A 13,716-nucleotide genomic window follows, 5' to 3' on the forward strand; every position below is an offset into this window, starting at 1 on the left:
TGGCAAACGTTTATTGTACGAGCGGTGTTGTACGAGCGGAACGTTCGTGTACACTCGTCGACCCTCGGCCTGGTAGTGTCTAAGCCCATTCAGCACGTACAATCCCGTCTACCCCGCTCGTGACATACGTATCTCGTACTATTGTTGTTCAAAACACATCTACAATAAGTAGTTAACGTGATGTAGCACGTTTACACCAAGTATACCCGATTCCTATAAAAAAATTTATTCAAACGTATATACGTATAGTATACTTAAAAAGGAGGACGCATTTAAGGACAATATAAGACCGATTTTGTTTCTAGGTTTGTCAGCACCATTCCCGTGGTCGTGGTCACCGAAGTGGTAAACGTCTAAGACCTGCATCACTTCGGGCTTTCCTCCCACATTAAGCTGACACGCCGTGATATAACTGGAATACTGTTAAAAGCGGCGTTAAACCCAACTCACTCACTCAAAAAATAAGATGCCGAGGCTCAATTGGATATCATAGTCCTTCAAAAGTTCCCTCCCTTTGAGCGTTTGCAACAAGCGTAAAATTGTAATCTCTTTTCTTGTCTCATACGCCACATAATTTAACAACTTCGCTGTGTAGATAATCAAGTTTTTGTTAGTTCATTAGCCAACGTCTGCAGACTCGTGGTCTACTCCTGTGTTATCAGGCTGCGTATGGATATATCAACCAACGCACGCACGCAAACACACACTCCCTCCGCTGATTAGGGGGCAACCATTTGATTTTCAAACATGACGCTCTTTGGAATCTTCTTAGAAAGTGTATGCTCGATTGTACCTCAGAAATATCTTAGTACTTTCATCAAAAGTTGACAACATTCCTAAATCAGAACCTAAATAATCCTTCGAATAAATGGAATTCTCTTTTGAATGATTTATCCAATGAAGCGCGCGTAAAATTGCTGTAACTTAGCCCGTGTGCACCATGTACTGACTCGAGTCATTCGTCATCACTCGCCCCTTTCCGTAACCTGTTATTCGGCTTGTCCCGGAATAACACGACACCCCATCACAGTCTCCTTCCACCCATTCCCTTGTAAGCCATTAATAACAATAGTAAGTCATATTTTATAAGGAGGTGACAGCTCGAGTCATTCGTCATCACTCGCCCCTTTCCGTAACCTGCTATTCGGCTTGTCCCGGAATAACACGACACCCCATCACTGTCTCCTTCCACCCATTTCCTTGTAAGCCATTAATAACAATAGTAAGTCATATTTTATAAGGAGTTGACACGGTAAGAACATAACTTATTGTTTTATCAGTTTTTTGTGTGGTATAAGTAATGGGTGAGTGTTTATCTTTTGTTGTTTAACGCAGCACTCAGCAATATTCCAGCTATATGACGGCGATCTGTAATGAGTGAGTGAGTATGGTTTTACGCCGCTTTAAGCAATATTCCAGTAATATCACGGCGGGGCCGGACACCAGAAATGGGCTTCACACGGGAATCGAACCCGGGTCTTCGGCGTGACGAGCGGACGCTTTAACCACTAGGCTACCCAACCGCCCCCGGTCAGTAAATAATCGAGTCTGGACCAGGCAATCCAATGACTGATATCATGAGCATCGATTCACGCAATTGGGATACGATGACATGCATCAACCAAGTCAGAGAGCCTGACCATCCGATCCCGTTAGACGCCTCTTACGACAAGCATAGTCGCCTTTTATGGCAAGCATGGGTTGCTGAAGACCTATTCTACTCCGGATTTTCACGGGTCGAGTGTGTTGTGTTACGTTGACACGAAGACTAAGGTTCGTTTGAGTACGATTTATTGACCGGCGTTACATGCGACAGCCAGCATGGCGTCCACTCGAGCCCCGACACAATTCATGACGTCACCTCATGAAGTAATACGCCAACATAGGGGAGCTAACTCTAACTAACCTAGACTGGGCTTTTACCCACATGAACTCGATGATAGGTGTATAACATAATATAATCGTATAGAGAAAACAATCACACCCCTCTATATAGTCTCTATGTATATAGAGGGGTGTGATTTTTTTTCTTTACGAATATATTGTGTTATAGACGCTATCATCGAGTTCCTGTGCTTTTACCCTGAACAGCGATAACGCTATTCTCGATTACAAATTTGAAACCTGAACAAAAGAACATTCTGGAATGGCTAATAGATGGTCTACATTGTCACTTTCAAAATCTGGTAAGCGATGCTCTGGTTGGTCGGATGAAAGGTCGTTCTGACGTGACCCCTAATAGGATGTCCTCAGATCTTTGTTTAGCGGTAGCGAGAACTGAGGTCTGATTTGAATGAAATTGCATCCCCCTTTCCTTTGAGAACTTTCATGAATTAAAGTTCAGAGTCACCTTTAAAGTCAGTTTGGGGGGCACGGGTGGCCCAGTCGTCTAAAGCGCCGCGATTCGCTTTGCAGAGTTGCGTCCTCTGGGCACGCCAGAAACCTATGATTGTGGGTTCGAATCCCGGTTCGCCCCGATTATGTTTCTAGGTTTGTCAGCACCATACCCGTGCTCGTGGGTTTCACCGAAGTGGTAAACGTCTGAGACCTGCATCACTTCGGTGACTTAAAAGTGGACTTAAAAGTGGCGTTAAACCCAACTCACTCACTCACTAAAGTCAATTTGGCACAACGCGAATTACCATTTAACTTTGGCACCCTTGAATTTAACTGAAAACTTTCCCATGAATTTTGGGACTTGAAACATTCAAACTTTGAACGTGTACTCAAAAGTACATGAAGAAATGTTAACACATAAATGTCACAAATCAAGTCTATTTGGAGGCACCCCACGTCTTCCAGATCTTGTGGTAGAAGTCACACCGGTAGATGATGTTGTCGTTGTTGACGATGGCGATACAGGTACATCTGCTGGAAGAGGTGCCGCCGGCGAATCTGAACATGCTGATACTGGCAGCCGTATTTCGGGTCACAAATATAGTAGGGACAGAGTTATCTCCCTTACATCTTCACATCGCTTAAATGGTGCCAGTTGTTGCCGGTTTCTACGGTAACTGAATTAACTTTCCCTTCTGCGTTCTGATTTTGAAAGTTGTTTCTCATGGCCTCCTGTTGTTTGTTTACAGTTTCTGACTGGCGAGCCTGTGTGATCGCTAAATCCAGGGTGAGTGTGGAATCTAACTGCAACTTGGTTGAAAGTTTAGTATCACGTAGTCCTACAACCATCCTGTCTCTGATCATCTCTTCTTTCAAATTCTGGTAATTGCAGTGTTCAGCAAGTGCAGTGATAAAAGAATCAACTGATTCCCCCTCATCTTGTTTGCGACTGTTAAATTTGGCTCTTTCAAATATAACGTTCTGTTTCACAATGAAGAATGATCAAACTTGCCCAAAATCGCATCATCATTTGACAAAAGAAATGACGTATTTCCTCTGCTTCAGATTCAATCCACAAGTTATTAATCTGCAGTTTCTCATCATCTACGCTTAGTTTTGAAGAAATTCTGAATCTTTCAAAGCGTTTTCTCCACTGTTCCCACTTTTCTGGGTTACGAAAGACCCGTGAAGATCCGGGGTAGAATAGGTCTTGCCATAAAGGGCGACTATGCTTGTAAAGGGCGACTAACGGGATCGGGTGGTCAGGCTCGCTGACTTGGTTGATTCATGTCATCGATCCCAATTGCGTGGATCGATGCTCATGATGTCAGTCACTGGATTGTCTAGTCCAGACTCGATTATTTACAGACCACCGTCATATAGCTGGAATATTGCTGGGTGCGGCGTTAAACAACAAACCACCACCAAACCACCACGAAAGTCAAACTGCTCAGGTGGTTGAATTTGAAATAATGCCATGCTTGTTTCGTAAGAAAATAAAGTTCAAAGTTCTGTGTTTACTGTTTACTTCAGTTAAGCATTACACCGCTGTTCACTCACCGATACTGTTTCCGTACTTCGGAATTACTCATTGTCTTTTCCTGCAGTTTCGAGGCACACATTCTCGTTTCCGTTTAGAATTCACAGGAGTAATCCCACCTATTTTGACGCCCGCTCGTCGCACTCACAAAGTTCCGTGTCGAGAAGGTTGTTAGACACTTCTGACACACCATGTTGAGTAAAGAGAGCTCCACGAACGGACTAGAGTGCGTGAGTCTATAGTATTCCTATTATATCACGGTGTGTCTGCTTAATGTGGGGGGAAAGCCTAAGTATTAATTTTGCAGGTCTTGTATTTTCACATTGCCCCCAATTCAATGCTGTAAATTTTGCATTAAATCACTTACTCTGTACTGGTCCTATTACCAGTGAAATCCAAGTCACATTGACATCAGCCATCAGTTGTGACTATATTGACATAAACTGAAACATGAGAATTGTTATTGACATTTGCTGTAGACTTGCCTCTGAGCAGGCCCAGTGACTGAACCGTCATACATCATACACTGTACATCATACATCGTACATCATACACCGTACACCACACCCCGCACATCATACATCGTACACCGTACAGCATACGTCATACATCATACATCGTACACCGTAAATCATACATCGTGCATCATACATCGCACATCATACACCGTACGTCATACACCGTACACCGTACACCATACATCATATACCGTACATCTTACACCGTACATCATACATCATACACCGTACATCATACATCATATACCTTACACCATACATCGTACACCGTACATCATACACCGTACACCATGCATCATGTACCGTACATCTTACATCTTACATCGTACATCATACACTTTACAGCATACACCGTACATCATACATCGTACACCGGACACTGTACATCATACACCGTACACCATACATTGTACATCATATACCGTAGGTCATACATCGTACATCATACACCATACATCACATATCGTACATCTTACATCGTATACCGTACATCATACACCATACATCGTACATCATGCATCGTATACCGTACCTCATACACCATACATCGTACACCGTACAGCATACACCGCACATCGTACACTATAAATCATACATCGTACATCTTACATCGTACACCGTACATCGTACACTCTAAATCATACATCGTACATCTTACATCGTACACCGTACATCATACATCGTTCACCATACACCGTACATCATACATCGTACACCGTAAATCATACACCGTACACTCTAAATCATACATCGTACATCTTACATCGAACACCGTACATCATACATCGTTCACCATACACCGTACATCATTCATCGTACATCATACACCGTGCATCTTACATTGTACATCATACATCGTACATCATACATCGTACACCGTACATCATACACCATACATCATACACCGTACATCATACACAGTACATCATACATTGTACATCATACACCATACATCATATATCATATATCGTACATCTTACATCGTACATCATACACTTTACATCATACACCATACATCATATATCATACATTGTACATCATACATCGTACATCATACATCGCACATCATACACCGTACGTCATACATCGTACACCGTGCATCATACATCATATATCATACACCGTACACCAGACATTGTACATCATACACCGTAGGTCATACATCGTACATCTTACACCGTACATCATACACCATACATCATGTATCGTACATCTTACATCTTACATCGTACATCATACACTTTACATCATACACCGTAGATTATACACCATACATCAAACACCGTACATCATAAACCGTACATCATACACCTTACATCATACACCATACATCTTACACCGTACATCGTACATCATACATCGTACATAATACACCCTACATCATACACCCTACATCAAACACCCTACATCATACATCGTACATCATACATCGTACATAATACACCCTACATCATACATCGTACATAATACACCCTACATCATACACCCTACATCATACACCCTACATCATACATCGTACATCATACATCGTACATAATACACCCTACATCATACACCCTACATCAAACACCGTACATCATACACCCTACATCTACACCCTACATCAAACACCCTACATCAAACACCGTACATCAAACACCGTACATCATACATCGTACATCGTACATAATACACCCTACATCATACACCCTACATCATACACCCTACATCATACATCGTACATAATACACCCTACATCATACACCCTACATCATACACCCTACATCAAACACCGTACATCATACACCGTACATCAAACACCGTACATCATACACCTTACATCATACACCCTACATCATACACCGTACATCATACACCCTACATCAAACACCCTACATCAAACACCCTACATCAAACACCGTACATCATACACCTTACATCATACACCCTACATCAAACACCGTACATCATACATCGTACATCATACATCGTACATCATACCCCCTACATCATACACCCTACATCATACACCCTACATCATACACCCTACATCATACACCCTACATCAAACACTGTACATCATACATCGTACATCATACATCGTACATAATACACCCTACATCATACATCGTACATAATACACCCTACATCATACACCCTACATCAAACACCGTACATCATACATCGTACATCATACATCGTACATAATACACCCTACATCATACATCGTACATAATACACCCTACATCATACACCCCACATCAAACACCGTACATCATACATCGTACATCATACATCGTACATAATACACCCTACATCATACACCCTACATCAAACACCGTACATCATACATCGTACATCATACATCGTACATAATACACCCTACATCATACACCCTACATCATACACCCTACATCATACATCGTACATTTACACCGTACATCATACACCATACATCATACACCCTACATCATACACCCTACATCATACATCGTACATAATACACCGTTCATCATACACCCTACATCAAACACCATACATCATACATCGTACATCATACATCGTACATAATACACCCTACATCATACACCCTACATCATACATCGTACATAATACACCATACATCATACATCATACACCCTACATCATACACCCTACATCATACATCGTACATAATACACCGTTCATCATACACCATACATCTTACACCATACATCATACATCGTACATTTACACCGTGCATCATACACCGTACATCATACACCGTACATCATACACCCTACATCATACATCATACATCGTACATTTACACCGTACATCATACACCTTACATCATACACCTTACATCTTACACCATACATCTTACACCATACATCATACATCTACACCGTACATCATACATCGTACATAATACACCGTTCATCATACATCTTACACAGTACAACATACATCATACATCTACACCGTACACGTTACATCGTACATAATACACCGTTCATCGTACATCATACACCATACATCATACACAGTCAGCACGGTGCACGGGGGAGCTATCGACCGCTGTGCTCCTTCTATAAGAGTGAGTATAGTTTTACGTTTCAGCAATATTCCAGCAATATCAAAGCATGGGGCACCAGAAATAGACTCATACATTGTACCCGTGTGGGGCATCGGATCTCTGTTCAATTTGTGCATACCAAAATATAGCGTGAATATATCGTTTTAAAAGTTCTGTTCTGTGCGCAGAATGCAAGTGTATTTCTTCTACAACAATGCGCGAACAGGATATCGATAACAGAAATGACACAAATAAGTTTGCAATACCCCTGCTCACAAATAAAGAGGAATTTAAGCAGATAATTACAGGCTTTGATGGTCTTTTAACCTGGCCGGGACTCCTTCCTCTGTGATGAGAGTGAGTTTGGTTTTACGCCGCTTTTCGCAATATTCCAGCAATATCACGGCGGGGGACACCAGAAATGGGCTTCACACATTGTTTCCCCTAAGGGGAATCGAACCCGGATCTTCGGAGTGGCGACCAAAAGCTTTAACCACTAGGCTATCCGGCTACTCTCTCTCTCTCTCTCTCTCTCTCTCTCTCTCTCTCTCTCTCTCTCTGTCTGTCTGTCTGTTTGTTGTTAAACGCTGCATTCAGCAATATTCCAGACAATCCAGTGACTGACACCATGAGCATCGATCCACACAGTTGGGACACAATGACATACATCAACCAAACCTGACCACCCGATCCCGTACGTCGCCTCTTACGACAAGCATACAATCGCCTTGGGGGGCAAGCATAGGTTGCTGAAGACCTATTCTCGCCAGATCTTCACGTGTTTATATGTATGGTCGTAACTCAATTTTTAGTACCAGTTTTGCCTTCCAGAAGCTTGATCAAGTTTGATTGTAAAATTGAAATTCTCAATAATGAGAGGTAAGATAATTATTTAACACGAGCAGCGCTTGACAGGTGGACACCTCCTCCTCAGCTGCATATGACTTGGCGCTTCATCCCGCCGTTGCTAGGCACGGACTTCGCGACGAGAGCAGGTGTGATCACAGAGACAATACCAAGTCACAGGTTGCGGCACGAGCGCCACAGGTACTTCGCGTTATTATCCAGCTCCAGCAAAATATAAGGATAACAAATTTGCTTCCTCTTGTGAAACATCACAACATACTGAGGTAATGTATACATATGGTTTTTTCCCGTGTAAATTCAATTCTTATTTGTTATAACTCACCGTAAATTGTATTTGATATTAACGAGGCCATTATTTGCCACCAATGCACGAGCAGGTCACACAACAACTAGTCACCTTCTTGTACACTCGGTATTTGCTCGAGGGAACTCGGGCACCCGAGGTAAAGGTTTGCAGGCTGGTTCGATCTGAATGTCAACACCATACCAATGCCAGTTTTATCAATCAATAATTATTTCTACGACCGTGGTAAGTCCAATTGATGAGCTAAGACTTAAGGATGTGGCAGCGGTCTTTGTCAAGACTGGCTATCAAGGGCTGATCAAGTATTTGTAAAAGGGAGGGATCCAACTCCAAAATATCAAGAACACCCACATTTATAAATTCTAAAATTTGAACGTTATGCAAGAATCGCGATCGGTCTACCTTTAATTAATTTACGCTGAAATGTAGAATATGAATATGATCGTGTCAATAACAAATGTTTAGCTGTAGCGAGAACTAAAATCTGATTTTAATGGAAAAAACACAGCCCTAAGAGATGTCCGAGATTTTGATTTGCGTAAATTTAGCCTCTGTTAATCATCCACTGATAAATGTACTTTTTTGACACGTCCGTTTGAAAGCGAGGCTTTGAATGCATATAGGGTGAATGTCATATCGCGATGTGAACAAGGCACGCAAGCGGGACAAGCTGTGACAATTTGGCAATCCAGATACTATCACGGCAACACTTTTCGTAAGTATTCGACCTCTCAAATTCTTATCACTGACATAATATTCTGCTGTCATCTGATCTCCTTTTCTGAAATAATTTAGCAAGTGAGTCTGGCCGTTCTGTTATTTTCCCAGTGCAGTATAGGAGCTGAACACTGACTTAGCACAAATCCAACAATGCAGGGTGGGATGAATAGTTCACTGTTTACCCATCCTGTTTACCAAGCTATTTATTTAGTTGTTTAAGTCTAACTTCAATATTCAGTTACTTCAGTATTTGAAATCAGCTTGGTCTTTGGCAAGTAGGAAAATTATTCTTTGATCTCTTCTAGAAACTTGTCAGATGTAACATATAAGATGTAAGAGAAGAATGATTTATATTTATTTTTTTACAATAATTAGCTTTTGTTTAATCACGAGATCGAAAAATTTCACAATTGTATTGTGGGACCGAGAGAACATGTGAACATACATTCGTCACCACTCGCCCCTTTCCGTAACCTGCAAGAAGACTCGTCCCCCATCGATGAATGTTATGTGCGGAAACACGACGAACCAATCAGAATGCGCGCATGATTTCAAGTTCTTCGTCAAAGAAATAATTTTTGATTTTACATACGCCTTGCATCTAAAAATATACCCAAGACACAGTTACATGTGTTCAATCATACTGTATAATTTCGCATGTCCAGGTGTGCTTTAAATTGCATCTGAAATATATATAATATATGGGGAAATATATGTTAATCATTAGGCAACGAGTTGACAATTGTTTTAGGTATGCCCGTTTGCGCTAAGACAGAACCCGGTAGCAATTATGGCACACATTTTTATTAAGATATTAACGTGAAATTTCAAGTTGTTATGTTGTAATTTCAAGACACATACTAAGTTGAAATTTTAAGATAATGATCTCTGAAATTTCAAGATGCTAAGTTGAAACTGCAAGTTATAATCTTAAAATTTTCATGAAATTTAATTATCATTATCTTGAAACTTAGATACAAAATGAAATTTCAAGAATTTGTGTTTAGAAAAACAAATGGCCCTAAAAGGCTTCCGTGCTCTCCTGTGTCCACAGACGGCTATAATTACTTTAAATGAACGCCCGCCTCGGACAACTTTGTTGCTGCTATAGAAGGAACACAATGACATTAATATGTTTTGGGTTAGGCGGCCGCATGGTTGACGTCATCTTGCCATATTTCTTCCCAGGGAATAATAGTCAATTATTTGACAAATTAAAAGAAACTATTCCATCGATCGATAATATGATATTATGCGCCATCTTGATTGACAGAAATGTTAGAACAATGTTACCATGGATACGTTAGCTCACGGGGGAGGTAATTTGAACAGCGTCATGACGTCATCCCATTTTCAATTAACTCAAAAAGTGTACTTTATCGCACGGTAAAGTACTGTCGGCGCTCTAGATCTGTTACCGAAGCATCTTAGAATTTAAAATCATGAACAAATCAGAATTTGCATGATTGTTGATTTGATGTAATAGAATTGTTCTCAAATACGTTCCAATAAAATATTAGACCTCGTCTAGTGCTGCTGTGGGCGCTACATTTGTGTATAGTCATTGTTGACACATTAAGTAGCATGAGGTGTATTATTTCAGTTGAATTATTACATATGATGCTTAACTAATAATTTAATAGTATATTAAAGGGTGTGTTTGTGTGAAAGGATATGGAATATAAAATTTTGCACAGCGGCAAGTTAAAGATATCAAAATCGGATTTAATTGCTGTTATACAATTGGATTGTTTTATCGTTCTCTAATTACAAGTTACTTTTACAAACAAACCTCTGCCTTTCGTTAGATCCGTGTCACGTACAAGAGATGACGGAGCATTTTCTTAATATGTTTCAACAACGTTTAAAAGACAATTTTCAGCAGATCGGGCATAGCGAACTTCCTGCAAGTTCAAAAATGTCATTTTATGCTTGTTTTAAAACTGTTAAATGTGAACCATATTTGTCATTCTTAAATTCGCAAAATATGAGAACAACCCTCACGAGATTCAGACTGAGTTGTCATACTTTAAAAATTGAGAATGGACGTCATTATAATTCCAAGAAATTTAAGAAAATGCAAACTTTGTAAATTAGACTGTGTTGAAACCGAGTATCACTTCCTGCTTATTTGTCAATCGTATGTCAAGTTACGGCAACTACATCTCAAAGCAAAGTTCTATTGTCATCCTAACGTTCATAAATTAAATATGCTTCAGTCATCACTAGATACATATATTATTACAAATCTAGCAAAATATCTATATTGTTCAAATGAAGTAAGAAATGCGAAACCTGTCTGTACTCAACTTTTGTTGATAGGCCTGTGGCCTATATGTATTGGAAATAAAATGATGACTGAGCATAAAATTACAGACTGTTTTGACAACAATTAATTGTTCAATAACACAATTACAGTGTATATGATGGCTAGTTTACCACAAATCATTCATACAAAGATATACATGTATTAGTTGTTTTTAGAAAGAACTCCCTCTTACTCTCACATAATGTTATTCCAATAAAAGGAAATAATCATATAAAGATAGCTATAATATACCAACAGACATATTTGAATGGAAACTTAATGTAATAATGAGTGAGTGAGTGAATTGGGTTTAACGCCGCTTTTAACAGCATTCCAGTTATATCGCGGCGTGTCAGATTAACGTGGGAGGAAAGCCCGAAGTGATGCAGGTCTCAGACGTTTACCACTTCGGTGAAACCCACGAGCACGGGTATGGTGCTGACAAACCTAGAAACATAATCGGGGCGAACGGGGATTCGAACCCACAATCATAGGTTTCTGGAGTTCCAAAGGGACGCAACTCTGCACAGCGAATCGCGGTGCCTTAGACGACTGGGCCACCCGTGACCCCTTAATACAATAAGTATTAGGTGTTTTAAATGACCTAAGCTTTCAATCTTCTTGTGAACTCTCGTCGATCTTACACTATACTGCCACCTGATAGGTATAAAGCTACATTAAATTATACTGTTTTATTGCCAGTTTATGGAGGTTTTTATAAGACTGATTTAATTGAGAGAAATATAACGTTATTAGATCATATATATTTTATCAAAAAACGAAATCTTATTGATTTTAAGAAAGTGTTTGATTCAGCGGATAGGAACCGTATTATGATATCACTCAAATATTTTTTTTCCGACAGCCTTCGTTGAATTTTGGTAACCTACTACTGAAAGATATAAGGTTGTTCAATTTCTAAAACTGGAACATTTGACAGGAATTGAAAGCGTGTTGCACAGTTTCGTAAGTAACCATGAAACGGTGAGGTGAGGTGAAATCGGGTTTGAAAACGCCCGTCCAAGATTATTGTACTTATATAGCGACGTGCAGTGTGTGTGTGTGTGTGTGTGTGTGTGTGTGTGTGTGTGTGTGTGTGTGTGTGTGTGTTACGGAAAGGGGCGAGTGGTGACGAATGTAGCTGACTGCGACATCATATTTTCTGGATCACAATTAACGGCGTGACGTCATAGTGACATGCGGATAGAATTGATCCCCAGTACCCCACGTTACTCTCCCCAGGGGACCGCCTCCGTGGTCTAGTGGTAGAGCGACCCCCCGGAGAGTGGAATGTCCGGGGTTCGATCCCCAGCCGCGTCATACCAAATTACATTAAAGTATGGTACTTTTTGTTACCCTCCCTGGCGCTCGGCATAAGGGGCTAAACAAGGACCGGTCGACCAAATAGCTTGTCCCGGAATAACACGAGTTGGTCACGAGTGAGTCAGCTGTACTCGTTTCTCACGCGGCGGCCATTAAAAGCGAAAACGAGGCTCGATGAACAAGATCCACTTCCGGTTTCGTCATTTGCGAGCAATCACACTCCGGCGCAGTTATGACTCAGCATGACGCCACTGCAACTGGCTAATTTGCATATAACGTGACCGGACTTTTCTCTTTTTGTGAACAAACGCGCTTATTCTGAAATCAGAACAAACTGACAATGCAAACCTGTTGGTGCGCGTTACATATCGTCTTGCATAATTATATAGATATGATACTACAACTGCGACAGCGAGGTGCATGACAATATATCTCTCCACATGAAACAGATGAAAAACATATGCAATATCTTGAATGGACTGTCTAAGATGTGACGAATCGTCACATGGCGCTGGCCTGTGGCAGAGGTGCTGGCCGCATGGAACTCTGGGTAGGAGAGTGGCTGGCTATATGTCACGCGTACCATCGTAACCGGCTTGGACTAAGAATCTGATATGGTTGACGCATGTCATCGATCTCAATCGCATGGATCGATGCTCTTGTTGTCAATCACTGGATTGTCTGGTCCACACTCGATTATTTACAGACCGCCGTCATATAGCTGGAATATTGCTGAGTGCGGTGTTAAACAACAAACAAACA

Source organism: Haliotis cracherodii, unplaced genomic scaffold (genome assembly GCF_022045235.1).
Source record: "Haliotis cracherodii isolate W230 unplaced genomic scaffold, xgHalCrac1.p SCAF_7, whole genome shotgun sequence".
NCBI lineage: Eukaryota > Metazoa > Mollusca > Gastropoda > Lepetellida > Haliotidae > Haliotis > Haliotis cracherodii.